At 36.8% G+C, this 22,416-nt stretch overlaps 1 protein-coding gene and 1 long non-coding RNA gene across 5 annotated transcripts in view; both read right to left on the bottom strand.

Annotated features, from left to right (window-relative positions):
* The window catches only part of LOC125693552 (uncharacterized), a 45,754-nt gene extending 27,919 nt beyond the window's left edge, over positions 1–17,835 (bottom strand). Inside the window, exon 1 of the long non-coding RNA XR_007377147.1 lies at positions 17,811–17,835. This is a non-coding gene — a long non-coding RNA (uncharacterized LOC125693552). The remainder of the gene's footprint in view (positions 1–17,810) is intronic.
* Positions 1–22,416, bottom strand: part of VTI1A (vesicle transport through interaction with t-SNAREs 1A) — a 249,701-nt gene that overhangs the window by 165,744 nt on the left and 61,541 nt on the right. The window lies entirely within an intron of this gene.

Genomic DNA, 22,416 nt, shown 5'->3' with positions numbered 1-22,416 from the left:
ATCCTCAGCTCTAGCCATTACACAATACCAAGTAAGAGAACAGTTTTATCTGACTGGTAGCTCAACGGCGCAGCCTATGTGTGCAAAAGTATAACGCAAGAAGTTGAAAGCCATAAATGAGTGCCAGCCCTCTGGTTTTGTTGCATTCAGATAAAGAAACATACTTCCAATTTACAACAGTGATCAGCTGCATAAATGAAAGACAATTTTAATATAATAAGCATACTGCCGACCTAAATTGATGAAATCATCCTCAATGTAACAGACAAAACTGAAGCAATTCTGTGAGAATTCATAAGTAAACATAATTAATTTTGACTTTTTTCCTGTAAGGCTAGATCTGAACCAATGATTTTCCCTCATCATTTATTAAAAAGCTACTACAGAATATAAACGTTTAGGAGACTGATGTAACTTCACCTCAAAACATTTAAAATGCCTATTTAGATACATTAACGTTGCTTGGTTTCGTGTTCATCTTTTCAGAGTTGAAATAGCTAAATTAGATTTGAACTTTAGTTTTTGAATTGATAGATTCGATGTGTGAAGTATACTACACACATGTGAATCATAAGAGATGAAGGACAGCATTTTACTGCAGCTTGCAAATATAAGCAGCTATAATAAAACTCTCCTTTACGTGACCTAAGACAAAACAACTCTTGCACCATTCCGTCCCCAAAGTCACTCAGTTCAAAACATCCAAATTCAGCAACTCAGCTTTGCTGTGCCCAGGAGCCAGTTACAGCACAGGGTGACCTAGTCGTGGATGGTAAAAACTGGGCTGCAGCAATTGATAGAGGAGATAGATCAGCTCCTTTCTCTACAGGATGGGAAAACCTTTTTCAGACTGGTTATAGAACAGTTTGTCCACTCCAAGCAAACATCCCAAACCAGGCTACGCCATGCCACAACCTTTACTGCAGCTGTAAGTTGAGCAATCTTAGGGGGTCTTAGCTAGGGAAAACCGCAAGCAGTGCTCTTTATTTAAAGAAACACTCCCCTAGCGAACTTTCAGACCCCAAAATTAAACCCAAAGCAATATAACTCTTCTTTTTTTTTTATTTTTTTAAATAGCAAAATCTTTTACTTCCCAACACAACATAAACACACATCAGCAGAAAGTTGGTGGCAAAACAAGAACAATATTAGAAGTTTGTATTTTGTGTTAGAGAACAAAGTACTAATGGTCTCTATAAAGCCAAGTATACTGACATAAAGAAATCTTTTTTTTGTCATGCAGAGTTCACTGCTAATCCAGACATAGAAGAAAACAGTGTTTTATATTTGCATTCAGTTCCTTTTTTCTATTATTCTAATAAAATGGCTGTGAATATTTACTCAAGCTGTTTAAACAGGTAAAAAGTACAAAAAAGAGCTTGCATCATGTTACAAACCCAAATCAGAAAGAAAACTGCAAGCCCAGAAATACATATTTAACTCAAGAAAATCAGTGAACTTGCTACACAGTATCACTCATTTAAGTGTAAATTAATCTGAGACAAAGAGCATAAAATCTCTTTTAAGATATATTTAAGGAATTTATTTTTTCGTTGCTACCACCCCCTTTTTTTTTTTATAAATAAATATGCATTTAATGAAAAAATCCTATACTGAAGTCAAGCCCAGATAACTTTGTGCCTTTGTTTTTCGATCAGAATAGTTTTGCAGTTTTGTTTCCAAATAGATCAAATGACCACATTTCTTCATGTATGTATTTCACTTTGTCAATGGTGTTCATCACTGCCTGCTAATAGCTCCTTCAGCTATTTTCATGCTTCTTTTTGAAGAGCTTGCGGGCTTTATAAAGCACGGAAATGATACACCACATACTTGGCACTAAACTGCCCAAAACAAAATATCAAGTGTTGGAATGTGCACAGTGACAACCTGTGCCCTACACCAAACACATCTTGTTTTGTGCAGTAATGACTTTGGGAACTTCTACAGCAGTGCTCTTCAGTGCTGTTTCAAACAGGTATTTGAGTTCAGCTATGGACATGCCCACATCCTAAAAGGGGCTGTTTATCCAGAAAAAGTTGAATTGCTACCCCACTGTCTCTCTGGCTGCTCTCTGTTTACTTATTCTAGAATTAAACTGGTCACACACATTTTTCAAGTTTGATCCATTGAAATACAACTACACAACTTTTATTGACACGGTTTTTATTGAAACGGATGTTTATTAGTTAGATCATACTGTTCTACAGAAAATAACTCTCCTGCTGCTTATAAACATTTTTATCAGCCATATTCAAGTGAAAGAATGAGTCCAAAGGGGAGGGGGAAGGAAAAGAAAGAAAATGGGAGGAGTAGAGAGGGATACCACATACAACATTCATGTGACCTGTGATACTGCCTAATTAGATAACTTAAAACTTTCTGTAAACCTTTCACTGAAGCAGAGTTATTACTAATATCACATTTCAACTTGCTACCCATATTTCTATGAGTAGAGGAAAAGAAATGTGTAGATCTGAGGAACAAATCTAATGGCACAACATAAACAAGAACAACCGTTTTCAAAACGTGACGCAAATAAAGGAAAGGGATTTTTCCAATAGCTCTTTCTCCATTATGGAATAGGACACATAAGAGACTACTACTGAAATGCAACCACAATTACACTGGCCAACAAATTACCTCGAAGCACTAAATTAGAAAACGTTCTTCGGCAATATTCGGTTTAGCATTCTAAACCATCTCTAGGCTGAAGGTGGTCTGCATGTTGAACTTAGTACTGTGTGGGTTATAGTCTTTGTTTGCAGTCTTAACTGGGGATTGCACCTTAGCTACCGTAGTTCAAGCGTAAAAATACTTTGTCTGTAACACTATATGCTGTTGCCAGCGACCCTCTAAATCCTTGAACCAACTGTGTCCTCTGGTGTCACAGAAGATAATGCCAATTTATTGCAATGTGTGGCTTTTTTAACTGATTAAAATTAAGCCGTAAACACGTGACAATGGAATTAGCACATTTAGAGAGTCTGTTTTCCCACATCCCATTTTGCGCTACTGCGGCTGATCCCTGCAACTCTACGCGGGTGCAATTTTAATGACTTCGCTAGGTTTTGATGTTCTTATGAAAAAGCAGTGCTTGGTGTTTGTGGAGAAGGTAGATATGGAAGCTGAGTAGCTGTGATTGGGGACACTGTGACATCGTCTCTGTTTTTCGATAGGATCGGTGTCATTTTCCTCCCCACGATAAGACACCTCACTGACAGAGCCCGATTAGGGAAAATTTTATTATAAAATTCACTTCTATCAAACAAGGATGGAGTGATAAACAGTTCAGCCTCAGGGAAGAAACAGGAAAAGATTTTTTCTCCCTCTCTTCCTCTCCATTTTTTTTTTTTTTTTTTTTAATTTAAGAAAAATCCTCCCTCCTCTTACGACTTTTCCTGAAAGGGATAGCGTTTAATTTAACGTGAATTCCCAAAACGTATAGATCAAAGACATTTGAATGCTGTTCCGACAGCAGCAGGGTTGTCATACTTCTCAATTCAGGAGCACAATTAAAAAAAAAGTAAAAAAAATGAGGACTTTTTCTGAATTACATTTCCTATCAAACTTTTTAAAGCCAAAAGCCTTCTGAAAAGGCAGCCTAGACAGTTGTGAGTTTACCTTCCAGTATTCACTTACATTTCTCCCTGTTTAGAAAACTGGCAAGCTGCAGGGTAAACAGGGAAAATTGATGCTTGTGGCCCTCTAATGTTGAAGATGGACTAACCTCCAAGGAAGAACATAAAACAAATATTGATTTTTTTTTTTTTTTTTTTAATACTAAAACATCTTTGCTTCTGTGTTTGGCAGTTCACAGAGGATACCTTTAACCTTGCCTCCAGTGCCATATATGCAATATACTTCTGTACACTAATCAGTACATACTTAGACAGCAGAAGTTTTCTCTGGCCGATGGCTTGGGGAACTTTGTGAAAAGAGTAGATAGAGCAATGAACATGGAGTAATCCACCCCAGTTCTTTATTTTGTTACTTCATATTACCTTTCTGAATCACATGCATTAGCTGATTATGAAATAATTCATGATAAAAATAGTCTTGTTCTAAAAACAAAAAAGCAAATACAATAGAAAAAGAGTGACAGATTACCATGAACCAAATGGGTTTCTTGGTTGTTTAACAATTAAACTTGCCAGGCAAACAAAAACTCCTAAGCACTGCCAGCTTTTTATTTATGTCCAAAACTGAGTCACTGCATTGAAACCATTCCCTCAAGATGGTGCTTCAATGTTTCAGACGCTCCTTAAACGAGTTTTAAGTACTTTCAATAAGAACATTACAAATCTGCTGTCAAAGAGAGCCCTAACATGTAAGTCCTTCCAGCAGTGTTCTAGATTTGCTTTTATTAAATAACAATGGGAGGATGTTTACAAGCATATATAATTTTCATTAGGCACACTTATTGCCAAATACAGCACATATATGATGCAAACTTCATATAACTTCAGTAGCAGCTGCACCCCAAAGTAAGAACTTGCCAAAAATCCATGCTTATTAGGGTAACACATCTTTCTAGAAGCTGTATTTACTATTAACTATGGCCTTATACAAAGCTGAATTTGAGTATTAACTGAAGGGCCTGCTTAAGTAAGCACAGCAGTATACTGTAATAGACTTGCACAAAGCTCAGTTCCTTGACCTGTTACTTTACTGGAAGAATATATGAAAATGTTAGTTAACAATCCCGTAAATGCCAAGATGTGTTCCATCTGTCCATATTTTCCAACTGAGCACACCTTAATTTTAATAACATAGAGAATTACTTTAGAAGTCATGACTACACTACCAAATCTCACTGTAAAATAGTAGACTGCAACTAAATATTATCACTGTTTTTTATAATCTTGATTCTGTGACATGCTGTGCAACTGGACAAAATCAGTACACAGTCACCAATAAGAATGGGTTTGCAAACAGTACTTTAACAAAAACAAACTTCAGCCTGAGAAAAGCATGACAATGAAGGTAAAAGCAGAGCAATAAAAGGACTAGCTGGAACTGCTATAAATTCCTTCCTACCCTTATTTTAAGCAATAAATTAGTGATTTCAGTATAGAAGTAACCAGAGGAAGAAGGAACAGCCTTTGATTAGTGGTCTGCTAGATAGATTTCCTTCAATGACTTCTCAAAAACCATCAATTTCTGATTAAGTGTAATTGCAGCATAAGAGCTGTTAATTATGTATTAGAAATAATAATAATTAAAAAAAAAAAAAAAAACAGCTCAACAATCCCATCTAAGCACTGAGGAACTCTAATTAGCAAAAATATGGCAATAAGGTCTCTCTCCCCTACAATTTCTTTCCATACAAGTGTCTTCAAATCTGCCTGGAACTTGCCACTCTCCACAAAATACAATAAATGTTAAAAATAATCAATCCTCCTACTTGAATAATGCAGACGGCTGACTACTATGATATCCTCTTTGAGCTGAAGTTGGCTATTAACTTCCCCTCTGCATGCAGACTAAACAGGGAGCCTGCAAGAACACCTGGCAGGAAACAAAGGTGAGATCAGAAACAGGCATCTTTCAGCTCTGTTTAAATACGCAGTGTTGTAGTCTGCAACATAAAAAAGGGTCACATCAGAGCACCAGCATCCAAGTGAATAATTAAGATCTTTACAGTCCCTCCCATAGATGTTCTTTTTTTTCCCTCTGGAATATCCCAAATAGCAGCACTAACTAGTGGGGACACACTTGAAGCCTCCTGGAAGGAGCAGGTAATCCCCTTTCTGTCCCTGAGACATGCAGCACGAGTCACCCATGTGGATCTGTGTAGCTCTAAATACATTTATCTAGAAGAAATAGTCCAACAGCCTTTCTAAGAGGAACGTCTGATTGGTGAGTGGAAAATTGATACAGTGGAGTGAAGAATAACTGATAAAGAGATAATCCAGTGTGCCAATGTAGTTCTACAGCACTGTAGCTCTAGCCTTCATTGGGTGGTGAGTGTAGGGTGATGGAAGAAAAGGATGGGCTTCTGTTGTTTGCATTTGAAGTACGAGGGAGGCATGGTGTGAGCAAACTTCAGATGTGAAGAACAAAAGCCCAGTTTTCCTCTATACCATCTTTAACCATATGATGAAGCCTAAAGCTGAAACACTGTACTACTACATTTTTGCAGCTGATGCTCCGGTTTTCTGCTTTTCCCTCTATAAAGCAGAGATGCAAATACCTGCATACTGCATTCAGTGCGTGTATAGCTTCATTTTCATTTCATATGCCACTGCATATGTTCTAGCCTGACCTTAACTCACACTATAATTTCCCAGATTGTTAAAATATATCATGCTTATTACAGGCATAATCAAACATTTCCCAAACAGGGCCATACCTAACTTAAAATTATTTCAGCAAGGATTTAATATTGACATATCTTTACATTTTATATAAATGAATAATTTGGATAGAAGAAGAGTACCTACGCCAGTGGTGGATCAGAGCGTGCCAGTTACAGGAGCACTTAAGCGCCCATTGGCACAGCAAGACTCAAAGACCCAGTAGGTTTCAAAGAAACACTTTTTTTTTCCTTCTAGAACTCTTTGCTTTCTAGTAAAGCTGCAACCACAATGTTCTCTCTCTTAATGCCACCATAAAAAAATCAAAACACTTTAAAACAAATTGATGTCCTCTTTAATATAGTCATCACATCATCACAGTGCCCTTGCACCCTGCTTGGTGACAACCAGGGGGATGCATTCCACACATCTCTCTCTTGCTTGCTCTTTTTTTTTTTTTTTTTAAAGCATTGAAGCAGGCAACAAAGAAAGAGAGAAAGACTGGGAGAGACACTCAATTGAGATATTGGCACCTTTGATTGACAAGACCTAATCAGCTTATCTCCACACTAATAAAGTTGATGGCCTGTGGAGCTGGTGTATGTCCAGCTTCAAGTGAACTTTCAGTAGCCAAAGCCTCAAGGGCCAGGACTAAGACTGAGCTTATCTAAACTGATTTAAATCAATTCCTAATGGGCTATTTCAATTTGATCAATTTGAAAGGATGGAAACCTGTAACCACTTGACTCAATTGTCTTGATTCATGCTGGCATCACTGGAGATTTGGTCAGAGCCACAAACTGTTTATCTACAGTGAAACAAGGGAGTGCAACTGATACATTTCTGAAGTAACTTGATCCTCCTCCAGGTACTATTCAGTCTGTTCCAAATCAAGCATTTTAGAGAACTATTCCTGTACATGCAACCCAATAAAACATTTTGAATGATGCTACTCCAAAATAAGAGTGAACATCAGATGCAAAACTCCCTGTGCCACACATAGGGACTGAAATGGTTGTTTCTGCTTTTCTCTTGAACAATTCTGTTTTTCTAAATTAACCAAGTCCTTTAGAATCATAGAATCATAGAATCATAGAATCACTAAGGTTGGAAAAGACCTAAAAGATCACCCAGTCCAACCGTTCACCTATTCCCAATAGCTCCTACTAAACCATGTCCCTCAACGCAACATCCAGTCTTTCCTTGAACACCCCCAGGCTCGGTGATTCCACCACCTCCCTGGGCAGTCCATTCCAGTGCCTGACCACCCTTTCTGAAAAGTAATACTTCCTCATGTCCAGCCTGAATTTCCCCTGGCGTAGCTTGAAACCATTCCCCCTGGTCCTATCCCTAATGACACGAGAGAAGAGGCCGACCCCCAGCTCACTACAACCTCCCTTCAGGAAGTTATAGAGAGCAATAAGGTCTCCCCTGAGCCTCCTCTTCTCCAGGCTGAACATTCCCAGCTCCTTCAGCCTCTCCTCATATGGCCTGTGTTCCAGACCCCTCACCAGCTTCGTTGCCCTTCTTTGAACACGTTCCAGGGCCTCAATATCTTTCTTGCAGTGAGGGGCCCAAAACTGGACACAGTACTCGAGGTGCGGCCTGACGAGTGCTGAATATAGGGGAACAATCACCTCTCTGCTCCTGCTTGCAACACTGTTTCTGATGCAAGCCAGGATGCCATTGGCCTTCTTGGCCACCTGGGCACACTGTCGGCTCATGTTCAGCCGAGCATCAATCAATACCCCTTTATGTGTTTTGAGGGAATGCCTGTTTAGTCAAAGGTGCGATGGCACAATGGAACACAGTGATGGGAGCAATTTGAGCATTCGGATAGATTGCATAAACTATGTGAAGAATTAAACAATTCACTTCCAAAGTTCTTGAAAGGCATTTTTTACAAAGCTCAGTGCACTTTCAGCTTCACAACATGTCAAGTAATCACATGGCTCTATATATTTTATATATATATATATATATATATATATTACATTATTACATTATGCTGTGAAAGGTTTGCCGCTTCTTTCAGTGTAAATCATAAAGTCTGTAATAGATTCCATAGCATCAAAGTGCACCTACATAAATTACTAATTGAATTAAGAACCCTGATTTTCATATAAGCAAAATAATATCTTTAAGAAAACATGGCAATCCTATAAACAGAGAATCATTTTAGTAAGGGTAACTGTGTGTTTATATACACTCTACAGATCTGTCAAAGCATGAACAGTACAAGCAGGAATTTTTCAGTCAATAGCACACATTAACACCTTAGAAATGTCTTGTGTTTAATAGAGGTAATTTAAGCACTTTCTAAAGGAAGAGTTTTTTGGTATTAATACCAGATTACAAAAAACCCTGAGCAATATTTTCATTCAGATTGTGGTTTTCAAGCTGTAATTGCTTTATACAAAATCCACTCTAGTGTTATCACTCAATATCATCTTCACTGCTGTACATCTGAAGATAATTTTGCAATAAAACTTAATTGATAGAGCTTATTTTTCACTAATCTCTTAATATAGAAAAATGAAAAACTACTAACAGTATGTATTATAAGCTATGACCCTCACAGTGCAGCACATTTCTAGTTTATCAAACTAAAATAAGATCCATTTTAAGGCATCAAATATTTTATATACTTTAATAATGTCGAGACTTTTCCCAAAATAGGAAGTAAATGGAAAATTCTCTTAATAAAGCAAGATGTAGAGAGTAAAAGTAATACACAGAGAGGCTGAGCTGAACATCTCATCACATAACATTGCTAGTTTGTGCCCCACTGACCATTAGTGCAAAAACTCAAAACGTTCCAATTATGGAAATTGGTGAATGTGTCATCAGTGACATACACTGAGAATTTACATTCAGTGATTTTGTAGTTACAAAATGAAGTCCTTCTGACATATCACATACACTGGACTTTTAGAATTATGGTCTATATTATTCTTCCTTCTCTTTTGGGTAAGTTAGACCTACTCCCAGACTTAAGAGCTTCCCATCAGCTAATTAAACAGTTCTAGTAGTTACAAAGTATATTTCAAGGCCAAATGATGAATAAAATGTTCATAGCAGAGGACTGGAAGTTTGAATTCCTGAGGCTTTTTTTTTTTGAGCTCCAGTACACTATAAAGATAATACTTTCAGAGTACAAAACTCACCACATGCAAGATGACCATTAAGGCACCATGAGAACTGATACCAGCACCATCTTCTGTAATGGTGGGGGTAATTCTGCAATGCTGGGGCCATTTTGATATCTAATCACTGTAGCAATGTTCTTGAGCAGACTAGACAGCAGTTGCAAAATCAAGGAGACATATTTGACTCACACTTATGAGGAGCTGTTTTGGTTGGCCTAGACTTTATTCCCTACTCCTAAAATTCTGATAAGACATTTTGGCACACTAAATAGCCTGGTGTGGACTGCAAAAGGATAATCCTAAACTGTAAGACTAACATGATCTCTCTGCTTGTGAGTAGTGACTAGGAGCTTTCTGCCCTCTCAAAATCTGTCATCTTTCTCCATCATTCACTCTTTTCTAGTAGGACTCAAAATGTGCGGTTACTCAAAGATGGCTCAGAACATCAAATCCATAGGAAACTGTTCCCATGATTTGGGATGTCTGTGTAGACTTCTGTAGGAAATGTCAATGAATAAATCCAGTCCTGATGTACCTGATGAGTCAAAAGTACTTCTGTAAGAGAGAAAAGATACTGCATAATCGCTACTAATGTCCTTTCAGATCTGTCCCAGAACCTTTCTTGAGACTCAGAGATTAGTCTAGCTTGGTGCTTATTTATTTTCATCCAACTTCATTATGCTATCAACAGGATGAATACAATACCATTAACCTCATCCCCCAGATAGACAACATGAATACACAAAGTTCTTGGAGCTCATGGAACTAAAGAACAAAATTGTATTGCCATCAAGCTGGCAAAAAACACCCAAACAAACCTGCAGCCACTTCAGTTTGTAAAAATAAAACCAGTGTTTTATTTTTGCATTTGAATACCTCTCACGCTGTCACTTAATGAAGGAAGTTTTTTAAACACAGCAATCAGATTGCCAAGATCACTGCAGACATATCAGACAGAATTAATGACTGTAAGAGGCTGACAGATTTGTGCTTTGTCTTCTGTGAATGAAAACACCACTCTCCAGACCAGATAAAAATCAGCCTCTGCCTTTTTTGGCAGTCAGATCATAACAAGGCCAAAGTAATATTAAATCATTTATGAGGTTTTTAAGTTTAAATATCAAAGTGATATATATGCAGAGGAACTGTTATGACATTTGAATTTCAGCAATAGGCATTTTTTAGACATTTCAAACTATGTAAAACCTGACATTTCAGTGTTTATATACAAAACCTGCTATGATACAAATAACACCTCTCCACCAATACTTTGTCATTTAAGACTTTCTCTTTTTTAAATATAGTCACATAGTTATAACTTCAACTTGCTGAAAAGCATATTCTTGCCTGGAAACCTGTCATCTTCATGCAAATAGGAAAAATCTACTGTATATTAATTATGATTTTTACAGTGATCGCTTTCAGTCTCCTTGTTTCCTGTAGTTAGTCTTTCATCCCCCTTATTATTCACGTAGAAATGTTTTTTGGTAGCTAAAATATAGTACTTTTATGCAATGTTTTGATGAAGCACACCAGAGAAAATGAAATGGACTACCCAAAGAACGAAAACAACACAGGTGATATACAACTGTTCAGGGTGCTATTTTTATGAGATACGGGAAATAACACGTACTACTCATCAATTATTCTATAATGTACAATGCCTGTCTCCTCAAGCTTCTAACAGCTAGGATTGAAATGTTTTGACACGATGATCTCAAGGTGGAAATACTGAAGGCGTTAAAATATAGATATAAATACGCGATAATGAAGAACAAAATGTGTACCATTTTCTTGCAGTCATAGTTTGCAAATTAACAAGCTGCTATTGATTTTTCTTTGAGGTCAATAACAGCATTTATTGATCTGAGAAGTTAATACTCACTGAGGTCAATATTACATCTCAGGGGTCAACAAATCTGGATACTGACTTCTATTTCCTGTCCCTATATAAATATTACATAGGCAAAATGGACACATTTAATCTTTGGAGATGAGAAGGCATTGTATTTGACACAATACAAAAATTCAAAAGCATAAAAAGTTAAGAATAGAGCCTACTAGCCTCATTTGCTAACAGGTTTTCAACACAACACCTTATGTTAACCCAGAAGGTTCATGAAATTTATGCTCAGTTCTGGATTTATTATCTCCAGAGCACACAGCAGTCATTGCTGAGACTCAATTACATAGAAATGCATAGCATAACTAAAATAATCCTCTTAAAAGTACCTAAATACAGTACTGGACTTTTTACTGGAGATTCTTCTTATGGCCCATTTTTTACAACATGACTTCCAACAAAATCAAGATAAATACTTCTGCCTTTAATGGGCCAGACTCCTGTTGTTTTTCTTCTAATTTGTACTTTGTAACTCAAGCCATCTCACCTCTAAAGGAAAACTGAGTGAGCCATTTATCCCTTGATATTTTGTTGAGACAATTATCAAGGAAGCTTGGGGTTTACTCTTAGAAAGTGGTTGGGAGGAAAATAAGCTGCAGGAAATGCAAAGCTCATTCAGGTATTTTTTGCAGATAGATACACCACTATAACAAATCGTCAGTAACGTAATTTCTCAGAATGCAGAAGTTACATATTGGATTATTAAAGAATTTAATTTGTATGGAGATACTCAATCTAAAGCACAAGCAAGGGATAGTGTGCATTACTGGCAAGCATTTAAAAGAGTTAACCAAGGGCATTAATCGTAGTATTCAGAGCATTTGAAGAACTTAACAGTGTAAGAACTTTCCATGATCACCATCACACAAGGCTGAAGCTGCTATTTTACATTTGAAGAAATAAAAAGACCGATAGCTTCCAAGTTGTACAGAACTCAAACCGTTAATGCTCAAGCTTCAGGTCCGTGGTGTATTTAGGAATAAAAATACAGGTCATTTGCTTTTTGGGAACAGTAACTGAGTAGTTGAGCAAGTACAGACTCATCACAACAGGACAGAGGTATGCTCAGTACTTATTCAATATTTTACCTGCCCATATCAGATCAATCTTTGTTTTCATAAATTCACATGGCAAATATTCTGTGAAATGAATTCTTCTGTTACCAGAATATGTCCTGGACAGAAAGGTGCAAGTGTGCTAAGGCAAAACATTGGAGGTGAATAAAAGGATTTGCTTATTACAAATATCAAAGTTTTTAAAGTTCTTTAGGGATTATGTGATTATGCACTTAACTGCATCTAGGAGGAGAACAAAGTAAAATAGTAAGCACCAATCTTTACAAACATATAGAACTACACATTCAATTTGATTTATTCCAGCACATGACATTGTGAGAAATATCCAAAGCTTATGATGTGAGAATTTTTATTGTGCAGAATATTTTAGTATGTACACAATTAAAAGACTCTTCACTTGGGAAAGTCTTATTCATCATTTTTAATTAAATTAAGAAAATATCATATTTCCTATATTGTTTAAAACAGATCCTCATCGTAAAATTCAAGGTTTTTTTTTTTTTCTAAAAGGAAAATGATTAAAATATATTTAATATGATATCTGAAGTTCAGTCTCAACACTTCTCCACTTGATATTACTTTCACTACTGCAGAAACCCCTATTGCTAAAATGACAAAAGTAATTACATAGGCAGTAAAGCAAATACAATCAGTCCTTCGGATGAAATTTCTCAAGATGGCATTCCACTCAATTATTGTAGAAGAGCCAAGACGCATGGAAATCTTACAAAACTTAATTATAAAAATCAGTAGTATTTTCAAGACACGGAATAAAATCAAAAGTTACTGCATCTATGCAAATAATACAATAAAGACTGAAACACCCTCTACATCTAGTTGGTTTGCATGTTTCAAGTATACTAAACGCTTGCTTGTCTAGAATCTACATGAGAGCTAAACAGGAACCAAATCCCCAAATACATGAACGCTCTCCAAAATCTTCATGTTTATAGTCACAGAGGCCATAAAAATATGGAAAAGCTCAGTGCAGCAGAAACCAGCCAAGCTGATGCAAGAGACTGCCTTTGCACCAAAGTTAATCTTCGCACAATAAACAATGTAAGCCATGTGACTCATTTCATAAAAACGCAAGCCACAACACTTAGGTACACCTAATACCCATATTCAGATATCACTGCACTGAACTTGACCTCAGTACAAGCTCATGGAAACATGCTCTTGCAAATCTTTTTACTAATGTACGAGCAAAACAGCCAACTTCCTCAGCATGCACATCAATGCATGCAGCCACACACACTTGGAATTCAATATATATTTACGCTCTGCCAATAACTGCCACTGTTTACAATCATGAGTGTTTATTACAATTGTGGTGATTAGGCCAAGAATATAAAGTTTCATATAAAACTTAATGTTTACATTTTTCGAGCTAGTGAAGTAACGTGAGTTAAGTATTAGCAAATGGCAGAAAAACAAAGTGGTAGACAGCTGATGCTGGAAAGGAGAGATACTGGAAGAGTTGGCAATATGGAAAACAAAGCCACAAAATCAGTAGAAGAATTCACATAAGCAGGGTAGTAAAGTTATTAGCGCAAAATACTACGATGTGATTTAAACTAGATGAAGAAATAACGTCTACATAGTATCATTCCTCATTTTACACTGAGATGAGAATGGCACTTTTCAATCATTTGCTTTTATGTCTCACTTGGGGACAGAAGCCTGGACTTTTCTCCTTCCTTATTTCTACCAAAAGAAAAATAAATAGTATTTGTGTAACTATAGCTCTTCAGTCCCAAGTTGCAAAAGGGCAAAATACTGCAGTTGAAAGATGATCTATCATGAGTACCCTTTTGATATTGACTTTACCTAGAAAAGCATGTTCAATACAAATAATTTTTTAATGTTAAACTTTGTTCTCTAGTGCAATTGGAGGAAAACACTGTTAGCCTGACAGGAAGGAGAGGTAGAAAGCTTCAAACAAGATATATATAAAAAAACAAAAACAAACTACTAAGGTATATTTTATATTTTCAAGCCTAAGCTCATCAACTTTTCTTCTTGATGTAAGTTGAATATAAAGAGTTTTTGCCCAACAAGACCTCAAGCTGAGCGAATTCATCGGTGCCCATGTAGTGAAAAATCCATTAAAATGTACTGAAAGTCATGTTGTTTACTCAGGCACCCAAAATGAAAACTCATTAAAGTACAGTTAACATTTTATGGACAACAAAATCACCAAGTTTAGCCATTAGAAGAGCAAGGCATTAACATATTTGAAGTTCAAAATCCATACTTATAATTCTGTTAATCTGTGCTCTTTTAAAGGTCACGACACTGCAAAACCAGCATCAGTTGGAATCAATTCATTTTACTGGGTGAAAGTTCCAAAAAAGTTTGTGTTGTATAGGATAGAAGATGAGAACGACGAGAAACTGAGTAGAAGCAAAGAGTGTCCAGGGATAACTTAAAAGAATTTAAATACTGCCCATTAAAAAGTACTTCCTAAGTATCGCACAGTTTCTGGTCAAGCTCTCTACAATTTGCTTTTGTCAGGGAGAATATGAAACCTGACCAAGAATGTTTTTCAGGCCAACAACAGTTGATCATCTCCTTGTCAGAGCCGTAACTTTACATTCTTCGCTGATTTATTACAATGGCTTGTCTGATTATAGTGTTTTAGATGGTTAAGTGACACCTAAACACACTGGCTGGCAATACTGTACAAATGAGGAAGGATATTACGCATTTGGAAAGAAGACAAACTTGAGAATTTTTCCCTAATTCCCTTGCCACAACAAAGTAGATTGGAGAGTTTACTTGGACTATTAGAAACAACAGCAACTATTCATTCAGATTTACACTGTCTGATTACTTCTCTTATTTTGCCTTACCTGCTCAGAGCCAAGATAAGAACACGCGCTTCCTGTAACAAGTGAAAGTTAGCTTTACAAGGTCCAATTCCAAACTCAGATGTTTGAAAACTAGACCAATAAATCCAAGGAAGGCTAAAGGTGAAAAGTGATGATTTGAAAATCTTAATCTTGAGCATTAATTACACTAAGTAACATTTTAAGTAAGTACTAGCATTCAAACTGGACAGAAAATTCAGGGATGTTACTATAAGAGGAAACCTCCCTGAAGCTAAATTATTTAAAGCATGAAACTCCAGACTACTTGAAACATAGTGTTTCAGGTACAAGAAATTTTGTGCTACATTACTTCCCACGTGCATTCCAGATAAATAATTGTACAGACGTGAAAAAAAAAAACCCTACAATCTGAAAACTATGCTGCCAGTACGTGAAGTACCTTTAAGATACCATGGTGTTTTGCACATCCAAAAACCATCTTAAACAAGCTCATTTCAACTGCATCCCTGCTCCTAATGAGACCGAGGTTGAACTTTTGTGTGACATTAAACACAGTAATGAATTCCTGAACGTTAGTGACCATTAAACTGGGACTTCTTCCAGAACAGAGGACAAAAGCCAAATTTGGATCACTTTTCCCTGCTATACCATAGCAAATCTGTACTACTGAACAGATATGACATTCCTTATTTGCTGCATTAATCCCAAACCTACTGAGGTGAAAGGAAAGATAAGCATCCATTTTATTGGAATTCAAGTTGAAAGGTGCTGAGTATCCAAAGATAAGCTTTTAACAGAAGTGATCTCACAATACTGCATACAGCGTGAAAAACTCTGTGAAAGTTATTTTCATGCAACCTTAAAAAAGTAGTTGGAAAAGTTCAACTTTTTTTTTTTTTTTTTTACCTCTAATGTTTTGAAGGGCTTTTGTTTGGTTGGCTTTGGTACTCTGAAGCAATTAGAGAACAGTACCTCACTAGTGAAAAATTCAGTATTTCCTTACTTTACAGTACAACTGTTCTGACATAAACCATTTTTACGTGGCTACGAAAACAACCTACACCTCATACAAATATGAAATTATTGGTACTCCAGAACATAGTTTTCAGATACCTTGCATTTGAGACAAGATGCACAAATGCAGAGAAAATGGGCTTTGAAAACTACTAGATGAGCCAGTTGTTTTTTACTGGGTAAACTTTTCATGACCACAAACACAAAATACATTAAAAATTCAACAGGAAATCCAGAGCTAAGCAAAATGGAGATGGTACCATAAACTGCATTAAAATGGCAGGGTACACAGACATAGACTAAGCATGACAGATAAAACAGAACTAGGAAGGTAAGAGGAGGAACGTTGAGAGGAAAGACGATAGGAGTCACAAGAGAGGAGGTGGAAACACTCAGTACCAGATGGAGCAGCTCTGTTGCTGGACAAGCAACAAACCAGCAAACACAATATTCATATTGAGGCTGCAAAAGTCACCCAAGTGGTACAAACAAATGCACTGTAAAACATCTAGGAATGGAAACAGAGTAGGCTGGTCTGTCCACACCCTCCTGATGCTGTTTCTGCCTTTTACAAGGTAGTAGCTTTACCCTAGCAAGATTCCCCCCATGACTAAACAGTCGGGATACCTCTGAGGAATGACACCCTGAGAAACAAAAATTTCTCTCTATTTCTTCTTTCTCCTCTGCACTTTAAAGCTCAGACTCCAAAGAAGGGCAGAGGGCTTAGGGATGCGGTAATGCAATATGCCACTTCAAAATGAATTTCCGAAACAATAAACAGATTTTAATAGAAATCAGCCAGCAAAGAAAAAAAATTATATGCGAAACACAAAATACCATTCCTAGCAGAAAAAACAGGGATCATGAAAAAGCTCTCTCTGATGGTGACTGGAAACTGCGTAAAAACTCATTTCACTGTAGAAACTTTGGATTAAGATTTCAGTAGAAAGATGTTCTGGCATATCAAAGAAACACCTGAGAAGGAGATATTGGTATATGCTCCAGAACTCAGTAGCCCTCTTTCTCTAATGAAAGATTTTATGTACAGTATTCACATATACACGTATGAATAATTCAGTAGAGATGAAATAAGTGGATATTAAGTGTAAATATCTGGGACAGGAGCAGCCTTTTTTTATTTAAAGCAAGGGGCGCTAGATGTAAGGTCCTAATTTTTAGAACTTGGTTCCCATTTACATACTCTTAGTTATCTGGAGCTCAAATGCAATTGGAATATGCACACACCCGAAGACAGAACACAGAAGTAAAGGTCTAAGCGATGTTTCTAATACAAATAAAGAACTAAGTAAACAAAATTACAACACAAAAGAAGCAATACCCTTCACACCAATCTAACATAGCCCTAAATGTACAAATACTAGAGTTTGTTTTTTGTTAAATTAACACCGGATATTTGCAACGTGATGGAAAGCACAACAACACAGCAGAGCAGCAAGACCCCAGAGCACAGAAAGTAAGGATCTGCTCAAACACAACAGCGGCAGGTGTAGAAATAAGGGAAAGAAGCTGCCTACCTTCAAGAAGCTTCTAAGGTTCTTAAGCACACAGGGATCTCCAGCAAAATACTCTCACCTTCACTGCCAACCCTTAAATGAGGTTGGAGAAGGACTGTATCCTGGCTCCACCCCTTCTGGTCACTCAGGGGCACTGCTTACACCTGTTGTTTGCACCTGAGCTCCCCTAGGTTGGTCCTGCCTTCCCACCAGGTGCACAATCAAGCTGGTCCAAGCTGTGACTTAGCATTTCTATTACAGTGTTAGAGCCATTTAAAATTCTTCTACACTAAGCAAAAACTTCTTAGTATTACCACATTAACACTTACTCTACTGTCAGCCTGAAAAGCCAGCCCCCAGCTTTGCAACTGAAATGGTATCAAATTAGCAGATATTTTAAGGTTTCACATGTTATATGCTGTAATTCTTATGTGATACCTGAATAGCACAGCAACTCAGAGCAGGTCCTTCATTGCAAGAACTTGGTTTCAGGATGTTGTACTAGTGAAAGGAGTCGGGAATCCTGACCTGTCACCTGGTGCTGAGGACAGCGCATTATATTAAATCCTATTAGTCACATTTGGTAAGAAACCTACAGGAGTTGTATTAAAATAGTTCCTTATTTATGCTAAAATCACTGAACCTTCAGGAGCTCTCTATAAACATAATACAATTTCACCGATGGCTTCACTGTACTCTCATTCAACTCTTCATTCAGATAAGACACTAACTATAATTATTTCATAAAGAAGTAAACATATCTCTTTGTCTAATGAGATTCTCATTTGCTTTCCACCTAGAAGGGTGCCAATACTTTGGGGAGGGCCTGACCATCTGTCTGTCAACTAGGCTACCACTACATTACATTATATATTTATGGATCACTCCACAAAGGGAGGTTCATTACAACAGCCACTGAAAGCCACTGAAATTTACTTGGATCCCCTAGCACTGAGAATTATTCATGTCATGCAGGGGTGGTTCTGTCAATTGCTCAGAGATATTTCTCCTTTAACTGCTCCAGAACTGCATATTTCTCAGATTTCCAAACAGCAAGGAGAGTGGGAAAATATTTTAAGCAACCTAAAGTAAAGATACAGAAGATATTTCTGTTAATGGAACAACAGAGGTTTCTTTCCTTTGAGTTCTTTGCTTTAAAATGCCATTTTTACACATCACATTAAAAAAGGGATTTAAAAACAGAAGCTTCAGGACAGTTAATGATTTTGTTATCCTCAAACTACAAATTCTTCTAGTAGCGCAGACACCTAAGTCATATTCAGAGCCACAGCATAATATCTAATAATCATCACTAAGAGATTCAAGCTTAACATTTGTTCTTAGATTACATGCACCAAATGGTATAGAAATATCTAAGCTTCATGAAGAAGAGTACTGCATAATAACCTGCAACATGGTTTTGTCATGAAAACCTGGGCAGCATTCAAACCTTTCATGACAATTCCCTTTAGAGTGTCATGAAACAATCCCATGTCTACGTAGATATATATACATACAAGGCTTGCTTTTTCTTTTCCCTGGAAACTATCTGAGAGTTGAGAAGAACTTATAGAAAGCAATTCAAACTTAATCGCTATGGTTCCCTACAACAAGGCTTGCTTTTTCTTTTCCTGATACAGGAAAAGTACATTCACATGTGCATTAAAAAATCACACTGTACATTTGATTCCCATAGCTCAGAGTGAAGCTTATGGAACACTGAGAAGTATGGAGAGATTACTCAGATTACAGTTAACAAATCACAACTTGATATATAAAATCACACAGCCATAGGCTACTACATCTCAGCTAGTGCTGTGAAACACTGACTTCAATATTATCCATTTTAGTTCTTAATATCATTGAGTGGTGCTGGAAACAGGCCATAAACTCTTTTGTCTGCTTTGTCTTTGTTCTGCTTTGTTACCAAAGCTGATAGGAACAGGAAAATAGAAAAATAATAACGTTTAAAACAATATTTTCATTTTAGAAAGCAGGTGATCTCACTCTGCAGCGCTATCAGCCATAATTAATACTCGCCTTACTTGGTAGAAACAACAGGAAGACTTAAGATTCAAAAGGCCAGTGGTTTTCCTAATATGTCCTGAGAGCTAACCCTCATGAGTGTTTCGGCTATGCAACCTGGTCAATTAACATGCAAATATTCTGATGAACTTACTTGTCTGTGAAATCAGCAACTCAAATGCCTGTTATATTTGCAACATATTCCCTTGAGTATTTAGGATGACATTCTTCTCTTTGCAGCAGACACTGAGTACTATGAAACTGGTTACCAGACAGTAAAGACTTCATTTAGTCATTTAGGTCTATACGTAGATTTAGGCATCCTCAGCAACAACAAATGATACCCAACAAACTATGAAAGCATGACAGGCAATGTGGCTCGTGCTGCAGAGATGGCATCATAAGTGGCATCCCATTCAGACTCCACTGAAGCAGATGCACCAATGGCATCACTCAAAGAAAGAAGTCAGACCTTCGAAGAGATCTCAGCTTGTATGAAGAACGGTACATAAGATGAAAGGGCTTATCAATTTAGAGATGCAAACAGCAAAAAAGCTTCCAATTTATCATGGTAAGTTTCAGGAATGGCAATGCGAAATTGCATTAAATTAGTTACGTGATGTGAGTTTAATCCTTAGATGATCACAGGGGCAGGTTAAAACACTATATGTATTTTTGCTGATGAAGGTAATAAGAAAGCCCCAAATCTGACTCATTCCAGAGGTGAAAATGATCCAACATACACATCTATAATTATGAAAAGACATCATATAAAGAAAGCAGAATAGATATTTAATGTCTGTCACCTCTGCCTCCTCAACTTAACAGAGTCACAGAAAAGCTGATGGTGGAAAGAGATTTCTTGAGATCACCTAGTGCAACCCTCTTCTCAAGCAGAGTCACCAAGAACTAAGGAATGTGTCCAGCCAGAATTTTAATGTCTTCAGAGATAGATATAATCACTCTGGGCTGCCTATTTTGGTGCTTCACTACTCTCACTGTGAAAAAGTGTTTTCTTGTGTTCAGGTGGAATTTCACTTGTTTTAATTTGTGCCCATTGCCTCTTGTCCTGTCATATGACATTAGTGAGAAGAGCCTTCATTCTTTGTTTTCTTCCATAAGCTATTTCTGTATATCAGTAAGATCTCCATGAGCCTTCTCTTCTCCACATTGAACAATCTCAGCTTTTTCAGCCTCTTCGCATGTGAAAGATCCCCAGTCTCTTAATTTCTCTTCATGGTCTTTTGCTGAAATCATTCCAGTAAGCCAATGTCTTTGCCTTGTTCCAGACCTTGGAACAAGATCCAGATTTGGCCCCAGCAGTGCTGAGTAGATAAGATCTTTACGCAACAACAGTAAATACGAAGGCAAGACAGAGTCTAAGCCAACTGAATGATGAACTGAAGCTCCAAAATGAAATCATTTAATATAGGATCTCAATACAAAATGACCGCGCAGCAACACTGAAAGTAAATTCTTTCATTGCACTGAGTTAATCTAAACTTCTTCATACCTAGAATCATCATGATTCATGGAAAGAACTAAGTATAATTCATCTGTTCTCATAAAAATCTTCTGCAAAGATCTACATTGTGAAGATGCAAACGTTTCCAAAACCATAATCTCCAAATTATTTAATACTAATATATCATATAACACAGCTACACTAGCAGTCTTCACATATTTTAGGCAAGAAGAACTGCATATATCACTGCTTATTATAAAAAGTAAAGGCAGACCAAAGATGGGGCAAATTAGTGCGTTTAATTCTGTGTAGTTGTATCTGGTTTTGATGCCAAAAGTCACCTTTTCCATAAAAATATACATTTGCCCTCCAATCAAATTTCTCAGAAATCACCATGGAGATAAGCAATGGAAGTTAACACGATCACTATTCCTATAAAAGAACATTCCAAAAAGAGCAAAAAAAGATAGAAGATATTCCTTCTCCAAAAAGATCAGGCTGAATTTTTACATGCTTTTCTGTAATGAAAGGTCCAGAGTCATCTACAGCAGATGAGAAATCATTTTGGACCAATTTAAAATAGTTATTAAAATTTAAAAAATGACCCTTTATGACCACTGATGTAAGAGACGTGAAATCTACGGGAAAGCAAATTTAATTGCAATCACACGTCCATTGCTACTAATGTATCATCTTCTAGAGCAAGAGATTTAATTCTCCCTGTGTCCTCCAAAATCTACATTGTATGTTCCACAGTTCCATCTCATTATTGTTCAGAGCACTAAACCCAGAATAATTAAAATGCAGGCACTTTAGTAATACCACTTATTTAGCTTAGTCACATTTACCTCCAGAAGGGTTGAACTTAATTTACCCCTTAAACAAGGCTTGAGTTCTAAAAAGATACTGGAACGTATAAATTAATTGGGATTCTCTGCAAATTATTTTGCTGCTAAATCATACATTTTCCATAACTTTCTGTAACTTCACATAAGCTTTATTTATTTAGGAGATCAGCTTTTGGAGGCTTTACTGTTGTCAGTTTTAAACATATAGAAATTGCCCAAACATAGTAAAAACATTTTGAAAATACCAACAAAAAAGTTGCAATCAATAATGGAAGCTAATTCAATAACT

Source organism: Lagopus muta, chromosome 5, assembly GCF_023343835.1.
Source record: "Lagopus muta isolate bLagMut1 chromosome 5, bLagMut1 primary, whole genome shotgun sequence".
Lineage (NCBI taxonomy): Eukaryota > Metazoa > Chordata > Aves > Galliformes > Phasianidae > Lagopus > Lagopus muta.
Note: the sequence above shows the minus strand (reverse complement) of the source record. Positions and strands in the feature narration are given on the sequence as shown.